The following is an 11,904-nucleotide window of genomic DNA, read 5'->3' on the forward strand; positions in this document are numbered from 1 at the left end:
GATCGACGAAGACGCCCCCGGATAACCCAGAGAAGGACGACGCTGAACCCCGAAGAAGCCGGCGACGAGATTTGCATCTCTACGCGAAGCCCTTCGACGAGGATCTGCATAGCCTCCGCCCCACCAGCGAAAGAGCTCGACCAGGAGAAGCGATGGCCTCTTCAGCAGCGGAGATCGAAGGAAGACCCAGCAGAAGGAAGCGAAGGAAGGCCAGGAAGGCCCCGGGTCATGTGGGGATGCATCTTCCTCTGCCGACCCAGCCAGCTGACGACCAGCAAGGCTGCGGATCCAGCGTCCCTACACTGCGGCCAGGGATGCGCAATACGTGTGGCCATTGCTGACCCTGTGAAGAAGGTGGATGGTTAGAGAGTTCCGGACATGTCTGAGGATGTGTTCGCTAAGAAGAAGGTCCTGGACAGGGTTTCTCCAAGGCTGAAACCTCAGCATTTTCTCTTTCTCTTGCTCACGGGGATCTTTAAGTGACATTTGCCTCCTTCAACACCTGCCGGAGGTACTGGGAGGCGGTAAAGGCATCAGCGAGGCACGAATCCCCTTTCTCTCGCCTTGTAAGAACTGGCTTATATCCAAAGGGAGGAGAGGCGGGTGCACCGGTTTCAATCCTAATCTCAGTACATCCCAGGCAAGGAAATCGCCACATTCCTTGCAAGGCTACTGCCACAGTGGTCAAGGAAACAATACAAGATCCATGAGCAGCCTTGATTTTCTTGGACTGGCAAATAAGTGGTCGGTGGTCGTGAGGACTACAACAGGGATGAGTCATCGGACGACGGTTCCAGCCACTGCCTCCAGTCTTTCTCTTTGGGCTGACGATCCAGGCCTGCACTATTTACCCGGATATGCCCGCCAGATCTGCAGGAGATGCAGCAAGAAGGGTCATCAGGCGAGCGACTGCCAGCGAAGATTCCTGTAGAGTCTGACCGAGTGACAGTGCCGGGGCATGGGGACCAAAGGAATGTTTCCGAAGGCCAAAAAACCTGCAACCTATGTCCGCCATGACGGACAACAGCTACAGGGACCTGCCCCCCCAGATAGGGAAAAGAGAAGAACGTGGGCATACGTGCGTTGCCCAAAGCTCCGGACCGGCAAGCAGCCGGAGCTATCCCAAGCGCGCAGAAGCCCAAGAGAAGCGAGAAGAAGAAGACGGAGGGTAAGAGTGACGACGCCCCCTAACCCTCCCCAACCCCGCCCCCTCCCTCCCTACCCCCTTTCCCCCTCCCCTCCTTCCCCCCGCTCCCCCTCTCCCTCCCACGCCCACACCCACTGAGGAATCCCTCCCCTATCCCATTGCCTCAGTGGGTTCCCACTGTCCACATGCCCCTAACCCCACCCTCCCAACCCACTCCCCCAACCCAGCAGCACATAACCTTTTCCTCCCGCTGCGTGGTTCTCTCCTTGGAGGATTTTCCCCCTCTTGTCCCCATCAGTGGCTTCCCGACAGGAAGAGGAAAGTGAGGGACAGCCATGGCTGAGACCCAAGAAAAAGACAATCGAGGTCATGCAGAAAGATGAACCTCCCGGAGGAAGCGACATGGAACAGGTGGTGGAGAATCTGGTCGAAGCAACGGAGGCTTTTCGACTTCAGAGGACGTCCCAGAGACATGCCCACCTATGAACGAGGCCGCTGGAGGAGTGCATACGGGAATGAGGTGGGCGGGTGGCCCCGAAGAAGAGGATCCGCCCCGACCGGAGTGGTATCGTATGAGTCTGCTGAACTAACCCTGTTTCTTTTCTCTCCATGGCTATCTTTCCATCTTTAGTTAAATGTGCGGAGTATGAGAGATAGGTCTTAGATTCCAGACAGTTCTTTCGTTTTTAAATCTCCGTTGTGACCGATGTGTATATGTTGCAAGGAAGTGCTCTGTCCTCTTCTAGGTCCTAAACCATCTGGCCAGGCCAGTGGTCCCACGACAGGTCACTCCTACTGGTCCGGCGGGGGCGAATGTAAGTCCTCGCAGGGCGCCATCCTGATCAGGGGAGGCAACTTACACTTGATTCTGCTTCAGGAGACTTGATCTGTGGTAGATTGATAATTGCAGACGGCCTCTTGGGCGGGGAGCCCGTAAGGCCTCATCAATGTGTATGCCTTCTCCTGAGAAGGGTGCGCGATATGGAACTATTCCAGGCCCTGCCAGGGCCCCAGCTCGCAACCTCAAGGGTGTGTGTTGGGGGGGACTTCAACTGCGCGCCATTGAAGCTTGGACGGACGCAGTTCTGGGACATCTGTCAAGTTGGATGTCACATCCAAACCTGCTCATCGAGATGGTGAACTGAAAGCATACTTGCAGGACGTTGTTGAGGGCCAGCGGGAACGGCTCTGATTAATTACATGGAGCCGCCCCAGAGGCTCGCCTCCGTTTATCGGTTGACTTTGTGTTTGACTCTCGAGACAGTCAGGCAGACAAGGCACTCTATGCGTTCCCTGCTTTTTCTCTGAAACACAGGGCCATTCTGTTAAGGGGTTTGGGCCATGGTTTCATCCGACGCCCAGGCTACTTGGAAGCTGGATTGTGCCCTCTACTGGTCAGGAGGAGGTTATGGAGGAGTTAGAGAGGCCTACAGCGTTAGATGGCGCACGATAAAGTGATGCTTTGAGAGTTGTTAGTGATTGGTGGAATTTGTTAAGGTTCAATTTCGCAGTTTCTTTCAGGACAAGAGTCGATCAACAGGCAATATTGTGCGGAAGAAAGAGGGACTTCAGGAGGCTGCAGCGAGCGCCGAGCCCTTGCGGTCACTGCAAGACCTTCTCCGGTGCGGCTGGGACGTGAAGGAGGAGCTGGAGAGAAGACAAAAAAGAGCTTGCAAAGGCACTTTGAGGAGGATATCCAAGCGAATCGTCTTCCGTTCCAAGGTGAGAGAACCTGGAGAAGGGCGAGAAATGTAACTCGTTCTTTTTCAGGAAACTCAACGCGGCCACAACGCCCCTGACTGAGCTGCCCGGATGAGACCGGAGAACGAAGTTTGCGGTAAGGGCAAAGAGGACGTGATGGGGGTTGTCACTAGCCCTTCTACCGCAGCCTCTACGCTCCCCGAGACCACCGACTCGAAGTGGCCGACGAGTTCCTGTCAGGTCATCACTAACGTTGTTGATCCCGCAGGTGACGTCGGCCACGGACGCCCCCTTGAGGTGGCGGGAGCTGCTCTATGCCGCTAAATCCTGCTAGGCCTGGCAGGACCCCGGGCAGTGATAGGTCTCCCAGCGCCGAGCTCTATGTAGCGCTGGGGGATCTCATTTGCTCCGGACCTGTTGCGGCATGCTAAGAGGAGATTGGTGGTGGAGGGCCAGAACGCTTTCCGTCGTTGAGGGAGGGTATGATCAACCCTCCCCCCCCCCCCGATCCTGTAAAGCGTAAGGGGGAGAGATGTGACTTCGAAAAATTGGCCGTCCAATCTCTCTCTTGAAAACGTGGGACTACAAGATCCTCGCCAAGGTGTCGCTGGCCAACCGGCCTGAAGAAAGGTACCCGGTCAGGTCGTCCATCTGCGACCAGATCCTGTGGCTTCCCGGCACGCAGGATCGCAGACAGCCTCGCCCTAGTGAGGGACACGGTCCATTAACAGCCAAAGCAGCCAGTGCACACGCGGCCACTGGTCAGCCTTGATCAGGAGAGGCCTTTCGACCGCCCACCCCTGTGTCTCTCCACGGAGTTCATGGGCAGGGCCACTGAGTAGGTTAGCGACTTGGTGATATGTTTTGTCGTTTCTGTTAACTATACCTAGTGAATGTATTTTGATATTTTCAGAAGGGTACTGGTGAAACGGCTGTGGAAGAATGACCCCTTTCCGGTTCTTTCTGAGGGGTCAGACAGGCGTGCCCTCTCCTCACCCCTCCTTTTTGTTTGTGTTATAGAGAATCCTTCGCGGAGGATAATAAAGGCAGACGGAGAGATCAGAGGGATCACCGTAACCGGACCCGATCGACAGAGGTAAAGTGCTGCCTGTACATGGACGACGTGACCGTCTTCTGCGCTGACCAGCGTTTCGGTGACCGCACTCGTCCAGACCTGCGAGAAGTTCGGAAAGGCTTCAGGGGCAAAGGTCAACTCGGGAGTCGGAGGCTAGCTCTTCGGGGAGTGGCACCTGGCTTCCTCCGCCCCATTCCCGTTTACCATCAAACAGGACTTCATCAAGATCCTTGGAGTCTGGTTCGGAAAGGAAGGCGCGGCCCTCAAGTCCTGGGAAGAGCGATTGGCTAAGGTCAATACGAAGATCGGACTGTGGAGCCTCAGACACCTCACCATTGAGGGCAAAGCATTGGTCCTGAGGAACGAAGTTCTGCCTGTGCTCCAGTACACCGCACAGGCCTGGCCCCCCCATGTCACCGTCTGCAGGGCCATCACCAGGACCGTGTTTTGTTTCATCTGGGGCTCCCAAAATGGACAGAGTGAAGCGCTCCGTGATGTACAAGGAACCCCGCAAGGGCGGAAAAGGGGTGTTCCGGATATCCCTACCTTGCTGCGGGCAGCCTTCGTATGTGACTGTGTGCGGAGGACTCTGCAACAGAACAATGGCTCTGCGGGCAGGTCCATGGCTCGCCTGTTCCTCCTCCCCCTCTGGAGGGGTCTGAGCTGGGACAAGTGGGACAGCTCCATCCCTTACAACTGGCACACTCCCTGGTTCTACGGGGGCGTCGTCAAGTTTGTGAGGGGAACACCAACTGGAGGGACTCAAGCCCGACTTGTGGAAGCCAAAAAACTGTCCACAAGCTCATCAGAGCACAGGACTCTATGGAGCTCGTTCCAGGGCTCACTGCGGCCACCGCAGAGACTGTATGGACTAATGTGGCTTCGGCGAACTGACCAACGGGCACAAGGACTTGTCCTGGATGGCCATTCAGGGGGGACTGCCTTTGAGGTCATTCATGCATGCCCGCAACCTGTGCAAAACGCGGTACTCTGCCCCCGGTGCCCCTTCGTGGAGGAAACATCTTTGCACTCTTTTGGCAGTGTCCGTTTGCTCAGGGCCTGTTGGACGCCCTGGAACTTGACTCAGTGACTGCGTGCCCAGGAACAGGCTAACGCACTGCGCGGTGCTGTACGGCCTGTTCCCTGGGAATTTCGGCAATGAGCAACCCGGAGGCCTGGCGCCTTATGAACTGTTTTAAGGACGCTATAATGGCTTTCCAGGAACCGCCTCATTCTGAAGAAGGAGAGGATGTCCTTTCTGGACTGCCGCAGGCTGGTCCACAGCCTGCTCAGAGACTATTCCATCATGGACAGATCGGACCCAGGAAGAAGAGGATTGATTACCCCTCTCCTTCCCCCTCTCCCCTTGTGTTGTGTCGTCTTTCAATAAGCTTCGGGCCTGTGATTTCCCCTCCCTACCCCCCCTCTTCCCACCCCCCTATACCCCATCACTTGTCTGTATTGCTTATTGTTTGTTGTTTTAGGATTGTTAAGGTATGCGGGAATGCTAGTGTAGCGGGTGGTACGATGTATAGCGTAGGGAGCCTGTGCTGTATGTTGTACCATGGTGCTGAGTATGTAGTGTCTTATTTATTGAACTGTGCTGCGTCACAGTTTATGTATGCCTGACGACGACTGATTGTAATAAAGATATTTTTCAATCAAAAAATCTGTTCTTATCAGTTTAATATCTGATACGTCCCCTATCTGGGGACCATATATTAAATGGATTTTTAGAACAGGGAGATGGAAAAAGAGCTTGCTCTGTCCTCTCCAGGCATTGACCTGGTATTGCAGTGCCTCCAGGTTCAGTGCACCCCCTAATGAGTTTGCAAAAAACAGAGCAAAAGAATGAAGAAGGAAACAAGCCGGCTGCACCTGAAACTACTGTGTTGCAAGAAACATCCCTCCAGTGTGTTGTGCGCAGGTGGACCGACCCCGAAAAATTAGCCCGAGTGTGGCTACGAAAAGTTTGTTTGTCCGAGACTTGCTGGCCTCTGTTGCCATGGCAACCAACTGGCAGAGTTGTTTACAACTTGGCTGCCGGGCCAGTGCTGGTGATGTCATCGCGGGACGTGATGTCATCAAGGCTTTGCTGCTATACACAGCTGCCAGCACAACAAGCAGCTCAGTTGCAGCCGGTCAAGCGACCGAGCAGGTAGGTGGAAAGGTAGGTGCAGTTTATTAAACCGTTTCCTTTGGATTTGATTTCCTGGTGGCCGATGTATCCTGCTGATGCTGCCTGCCTACGGCTCCAGCTGGGAGAATTCACCCTCCATGTTCTTTGATAGATAGATTAGATACATTAGATAGAATAGATAGGATAGATTAGATAGATAGATAGGATAGATTAGATAGATAGATAGGTAGGTAGGTAGGTAGGTAGGTAGGTAGGTAGGTAGGTACTAATAATAAGCTAGCCAGCTAGGCAGCCAGCCACAGAGACAGCCAGCCAGCTACAGAGACAGCCAGCCAAAGAGCTAGCTGCATGTCATGTATGCCAGACAGAGACGGAGACAGAGACAGAGACGTGTATGTCTGCCATCCATCAGGTGGAAGCAGACGCAGTGTGATTGGGGGGTGGAGCTATTCAGATTTGAGAGCAGAAAGGAAGACAGAGGCAGTGCTAGGCAATAGGAGATGCAGTGTGAAAGCACGTCCGGTCCGCCATCCGAGAGGGTGGAGCGCATAATAGGGTATGTATGTCTGGCTTCGCCTTAACAAGAAGGACGTGGTGTCCGAGAAGGGGAGTTTTCGGGAAACCGTTGTGGCCATCGCTTCTCGGCCTTTTGGCTAAGATCAAGCGTAGTGTCTGTTCTTATCACAGGGGCACAGCCGCGCCATTAGGCTGCAGCTGCGGCTGCAATTAGCTGGAGAAGGCGAGGACCTGCACGATGGCAGCGAACCTACCCACAGCGCCCAACACAGTGCGGCTGTATGTGCCAGAGGCAAAGAAAAGTGAATGGACCATCGTGGATGTCCAGGCTAAATTGATTGAGGAGACCTTAAAAATGGAAAGACACGAAATCTTCTGTGTACAAGCTTTCCCCACCCTGGGATTCTATGATATCACCTTCAATACCAGAATTCCTTCAGAACATGTTATACAAGGAGCCAGGAACTTGCTAATCATCCCAAACTGCAGGGATGCAAATTTGTTGTAGCCACGCCCCAAGGAAGCAGCGTGTGCCTGTAACAGTGCTAAATGTATAATCCATTTGTGAGAGATGAAGAGATTTCAACCTTCCTGGCAAGGTATTGCACATATGTTTCCCCTGGGGAAAGAAAGAAAAAACGTCCTGGGAACTTTTAATGGATTAAGACGTTTTTGGGTGGAATTCCGGAAGTCTGAGGGAGAGGTGATGCACTGCCCACCCTCCCCAAATGTTTTCTATAGGCCCCAATAGAGGCAACCTATTCTACCCCCGGACAGCCTGAGTTTTGCAGGGATTGTTTCAGCTTCGGACATACCAAAAAAGACTGCAAAACTGGCCAGGTATGCAGAAACTGCCTAAAGCCTGGTCATAGAACTGCTGATTGTGAGGCAGCCAGAAAGTGTCATTTTTTGCAATTCCACTGAGCACCTGGCCAGGCAATGCCCTGGTGTGTCCCCAGCACCAAGAAGATCTTATGCTGGGGTGGTGAGTGGCCAGCTTGCTGAGCACGTCCAACCTGCTGCGGACGTGCCCCCCGATACTGCTCCTGCTGATGGGGTGGAGGACGCCCTTCCTAGTGCACCCCCTGACCCCCTTGTTGCTGAAGGGAACAAGCTCCTGTTGCTGACAGCGGAAAGTGTTCTGCTACTAAAGAACAAAGTGAGCCTGAGATGGAGGTGGACAAAGCCTCTTTAAAGAGAAAAGCACCTGACATTACTGTCTCACTGAATCCTAGTGAGAACATTGAGGAGTTTTCTAGCCCGTCTGCTAGGGGGGAGGACGTCTCTGATGTGGACTCGGGACGCCTCCTCTTTAGACAGCCAGTGTTTCTTGGATAAAAATACTGTGGTGGAACTGTCAAAAACCCTGGGCTTCAGGAAAGGCACAGGGGATCCGAAAAAGGGCAGAACAGAGTGGAGCGTCATGCAGGGGGTACAGGACAAAACCTCCGAAAAGAACCCTCGCCCTCCAGTGCGAGGGAGAGCGGCTAAAAAAAGTGATGGTAAAAAGTCATGATTTAATTTTTTTTTCTGTATGATTAATCTTTTTTCCCCTAGGTACTCCTGATGGAAATGCTACTTTCTGTTAGCTCCCTAAATGTGAGGAGCATTAGATCTGCTGAGAGAAAGAGCAGCTATTTTTGAATCACTTTCTGTTTTACCTCATGATATTTTTTGTTTACAAGAATGTAGCATAAAGGAGGAACCGCATACAGCACAATGGACACACGGACATAGTGTGTGGTCCACTAGTAAGCATAGAAATGCTGGAGTAGGGGTTTTGTTTAGAGGTTACAATTATGTTATAAAAAATGTTATACACATTGTACAGGGAAGAATCCTCTTAGTTTGTTTTGAAAAAAATGGTGTTATGTTTAAACTAATTAATGTCTATGCTCCACCTGACAAAAAGGAAAGGGAAGAAATGTTTGAGAAATTATACTTTTTTTTGGGTGGACAGGACAACATTATCCTGACTGGGGACTTTAATTGCATCCTCCAGGTGGGAGACAGGGAGGGCTGTGGTAAGCAGCTGGACAAGAGTGGTAAACAGGCTGAAAGAGATAATTAGCCTGTTTGGGCTGCAGGATGCATTTGTAGAAAGTAAAGCAAACACTACTGATGATTCTAAGGGTTTTACTTATTACAGTGACAAAGGAAACATCAGCTCACGTATAGATTTTTGTTTTCTTTCCAGATTTTTGCAAATTAAAAAGTTTTCTTTGCGGCGTCTGCCCCTATACAGACCATGCTATGCTTGAATGTTGTATCAGCACAAAGAGTGAATGCTGGCATGGAAAGGGTGTGTGGAAGCTGAACATCTCTTTGCTAGAGGATGAGTGTGTGTGTGAGAGGTATTGCGAATGCTTTAGGATGTGGATGGAATAAAAAGAGTGAATTTTCCTGTGTAACTGAATGGTGGGAATGGGTTAAATTGCAAACCAAAAGGTTTTTTATTAAAGCTGGCTGTATAAAGGCAAAAAAAAACACGTGACGAATATGAAATGTGGCAAATCAGACTGGAATATCTAGAATGTTTACAGAAAGGAGGGTTGGAGGTTAAAAATGAAATTCTGGAAACCAGGGAAAAAGTAAGAAATTGCCTACATGAAAAAGGGAAAAAAATAATTGCACAATCCAGAATAGTGGTTAAAGAACAAGATGAAAAATGCACAAAATATTTCTTTAAGAAACCTATGGTAAAAGAGTGGGAATGGAGAGTGTGATAAATAAGGATGGTGAGGAGGTGCATGGCAAAGATAAGGTGCTGGATGAAATATGGAAATATTATTCCCATTTATTTTCAAACAAAAAAAGAGAGATTGATCAGGAGAAAGAATGTTGGAATACATTGAAGGATGCCTAGGTCTGGAAGACAGTGAATGGTTAGGGAGAGATTTTTACTATGGAAGAGGTGGAATCCATAGTGAAAACAATGCAAAAGGGAAGGTGGCCGGAAAATGATGGGTTACCTATAGAATTTTATTGTAAGTTCTGGACTTAATTGGTTCTCATGTGTATGAGGTATGTAAGGATGTACTGGAGAGAGGGTGTTTGTCACAAAGTATGAGTGAGAGTGTGGTTGTATTATTATACAAAAAAGGTAATAAAAAGGATTTAAAAAATTGGAGGCCTATAGCGCTCCTTAACTGTGACTATAAACTTATTGCCAAAGTGATTGCTGAAAGATTGAAGAATGTAGTGGATAAAATGGTTGGTGAAGAGCAGGTGTGTGGTGTTCCAGGGAGACAGATATATGAAAGTTTAATGGGTGTGCGTGACGTATTGTATGATTGTAAAGATAGAAAACAGCCAATAGCTATTCTAGCGGTTGATTTTGAAAAAGCATATGATAATGTCAATCACCAGTTTATGTTAAATGTGTTGCGTAAGATGGGTGTGTCTGAGCGAATGATTAAATGGATAGGGATATTGTATTCTAATGTTGTGAGCAAGGTGCAAGTGAATGGGTGTCTGAGCAAAATGTAAATATTAGGTCAGGGGTGAGACAGGGGTGTCCCCTGTCTCCTATCTGTTCATTTGTGTTATAGAGCCTTTATTAGGGATGATAAGGAGAGATAAAGTTATCGTGGTGTGGAAGTGCCTGGAAGTGGAGGGAGAGATTTAAGAGTGATTGGCTACATGGATGACATAACAGTGGTATGTAAGAGTCAAGCAGGTTTAAGGAGAGCAAAATTATTGATTGAATGAATTTTTGTATGGTGAGTGGTCTTAAACTAAATGTGAGTAAAAGTGAGTAGTAAATGTTTTGGTGCATGGAGAGAGATTGATACTCTGCCGGTTGGCCTATAATCGAAGGAGGGGTGGAAATTCTGGGTATTATTTTTGACTATGAGTTGTATGGAAAACAAAGTTGGGAAGATAGTATAATAAAATAAAAAGAAAAACTGATTTCTGGTCTCTAAGGACTTTAACCATTGAAGGAAGGGTGCTGATAATAAAAGCTGTTCTTTTCCAATTTTCTATATGTAAATAATGTTTTTCGGCTCCAGATAGATGCTCCTTAAAAGAATAATTAGATTAATTTTTATGTTTTTCTGAGAACTCAAAAATGGGAAAAGCTAAATCGTAAAAAAATAATGAAAACAAAAAATGCGGTGGAAAAACCTACCTAATATTGAAAGGTTTCTGACAATAAAATATGTGAGTAATGTGTCCGTCTGAGTAAGAAAGATAGATGGAATGATGTATGTGAAATATCTAGCTGGTTGTGTGTTAAAAAAATACAATTACTGGAGTCAGATTTGAGGAAACCATAGTAGGTTTAGTGCGCCATGCGTTTTACGTGAGGATTGAAAGATGCATTAGGAGGAATGATTGAGTGATCTGACATCTGAAATGTGGAATGATAGTAAAAAAGTCATGAGAGGTTTAGAATTGAGAGAAAGTGTTGGATGTGTGTTAGTGGATTGAATGAGACAGAGAGTGTAGAAGTCTGGAAAAATGTAAGTGAAAAAGACTTAACAAACCGCCAAAAAGATGTGGCATGATGTATGTGCATGGATGTTTACCCACGAGAGAATTCAAAGAAGAAGAAGGATGGTAGATAGTGAGGTCTGCCCAAGAGAGAATTGTAATAAATGTGAGAATGTTGTACATGTTTTCTGGGAGTGTGAATACGCTAAAGGATGTGTGGAAGGTATGGGTAAAATGATAAGAGGCTAAAGGGTATCGATAGTACTCACCTTTTATATGATGATGTATGGTCTATATGGAGTGGACAAAATAAAGGCCAGATTACTATGGTTTATTGTGAACTGTGTCAAAGAAGTTTTGTGGGATGCCAGAAATATCTTGGCTTGGTGTTTAAGCAACAAAAAATTGAATTGGAAGATTGCATGGGCATGACCGTGGCAAATTGTACTTATATTATCTGGGTGGACAAAAAACGACATGTTTATGATGCTGAAGGCATCTGGAAATTCAAAAAAATGGAAAGCATGGCTTTCATAAATCCAAAATTGCATTATTGGTTTTTCTTGTTTTGAATTGTATCATAAATGTAAATGTAAATTTTGTACTTTATTTATGATACTTCATTTCTTGCTACAAGTGAATACCTTTTGAACTTGTTCAAATGTTCATGTTATTACGTGTTAATTTTTAATAAAAGAATTAAAAAAAAAAAAGCTGTTCTTATCAGTTTAAATATCTGATACGTCCCCTATCTGGGGGACCATATATTAAATGGATTTTTAGAACAGGGAGATGCGAAAAATAGCTTCGCTCTGTCCTCTACAGGCATTGACCTGGTATTGCAGTGCCTCCAGGTTCAGTGCCACCCCATAATGAGTTTGCAAAAAA

The 11,904-nt window shown here is 48.2% G+C and overlaps 1 non-coding gene and 2 pseudogenes across 1 annotated transcript; all 3 read left to right on the forward strand.

The window, feature by feature from the left end:
* Positions 1-5,573: 5,573 nt before the first annotated feature.
* Positions 5,574-5,745, forward strand: LOC138775860 (U2 spliceosomal RNA; annotated as a pseudogene).
* Positions 5,746-6,696: 951 nt separating this feature from the next.
* On the forward strand, positions 6,697-6,815 carry LOC138775862 (U2 spliceosomal RNA; annotated as a pseudogene).
* A 4,881-nt stretch (positions 6,816-11,696) lies between these two features.
* LOC138775861 (U2 spliceosomal RNA) lies at positions 11,697-11,886 on the forward strand. Its single transcript, XR_011360664.1, has one exon. It is a non-coding gene; the product is annotated as a U2 spliceosomal RNA (small nuclear RNA).
* The last annotated feature ends 18 nt before the right edge of the window (positions 11,887-11,904 follow it).

The sequence above is a fragment of the Dendropsophus ebraccatus genome, unplaced genomic scaffold, assembly GCF_027789765.1.
Source record: "Dendropsophus ebraccatus isolate aDenEbr1 unplaced genomic scaffold, aDenEbr1.pat pat_scaffold_2251_ctg1, whole genome shotgun sequence".
NCBI classification, from domain to species: Eukaryota; Metazoa; Chordata; class Amphibia; order Anura; family Hylidae; genus Dendropsophus; species Dendropsophus ebraccatus.